Genomic DNA, 1,250 nt, shown 5'->3' with positions numbered 1-1,250 from the left:
GTTTGTGTTGTATGTTGAATTTACGATAATTTAAAAAAAGAAATGAATAAACTAACAAAACTGAACTGAAAGCAGATGAGTACAATTACGTTTTAAAAAAGTAAAAAAAATAAGTAGTAAAAATATTTGAGTTACTTAAATAGAAGGCAAAACGCTCATTCGTCTTATCTAATTCTGTAGAGGCTGTGGTGGTGGTGGTGGCATCTTTTGCTGAAACCAGGGTTTTCTTCACCATTCTCAGAAAAAGAAACAGGTCTGATTCTCTTGCTGGTTTCTGGAACAGAAGGAAGGGCAAAACTTTAATTTATTTTTCCTTTAAAAAAGGGTAAAATCTAATTTAAAATCAAATCGTGTCATGTAAAAATACAAAAACAATTAATAAAGCAGTTACTGACCTGTAAATCTAGTTAATGCACACTTCGTTGATGAGAGTTGTCTTGGAACAGAAAGAAAAGGCTAAATCTAATTTAAAATCAAATCGTATCACATAAAAAAATAAACAGATTAATAAAACAAATTATTAGCCAGTAAATTTAGTTAGTGCAAACTTCGGTCGTTGAAGCTGTCTCTAACGGAGTGAAGTAAAGTGAAGCATCTTTCGTTGATGAGAGTTGTCAGTAATGCACTGGGGAGGTCTTGTCACTGGTGGAGCTACAAGGACGAAGGTCAGATGGAATGTTTGGAGAGGAAGTGGCTATAGCTGACAGTTGTTGAAAAGAGGAAGTATAAACAGTGGAGGGAAAAGGGAAGTAATTAAGCTGGGAAGGGGAAGAAGGAGAATTCATTTTTTTAATGTTGTACAAAAAACTTTAAAATGTTTTAACATCAATGTGTGTTCTTAAATTTGAATGAGTAGCTAAAAGTTGTGACAATTAGAATGTTATAATTTAGACTAGACAAAAACAAAAAAAACTGATTTACTTAACTTCTTTAAACAAATTTTATCATCTTAGCTGGTTTGACTCAAAGCAGGTTCATTTTTTAATGTTGTACAAATTTTTTTTAAATGTTTTCACAAACTTTGAAATTTTTTTAACATCAATGTTGTTAAATAAATTTTATAATCTACTAAGTTGGTTTGACTCAGGGTATAATATTATGGATTAATTTGGAAGATGACATTAAAAATGCCAGATCAATGAGTATATTTAAGAGAATGATAATGTGAGGATTTGGCATGAACAGACCCAGGGCGCAGGCAGGCTCCAAAAGTAGAACAAAAATTTATTTTAAATAACAAAAATGCTGTA

This window comes from Austrofundulus limnaeus, unplaced genomic scaffold (genome assembly GCF_001266775.1).
Source record: "Austrofundulus limnaeus strain Quisiro unplaced genomic scaffold, Austrofundulus_limnaeus-1.0 Scaffold166, whole genome shotgun sequence".
NCBI lineage: Eukaryota > Metazoa > Chordata > Actinopteri > Cyprinodontiformes > Rivulidae > Austrofundulus > Austrofundulus limnaeus.
The sequence above is the reverse complement of the archived record's forward strand: the minus strand, read 5'-3'. Positions refer to the sequence as shown.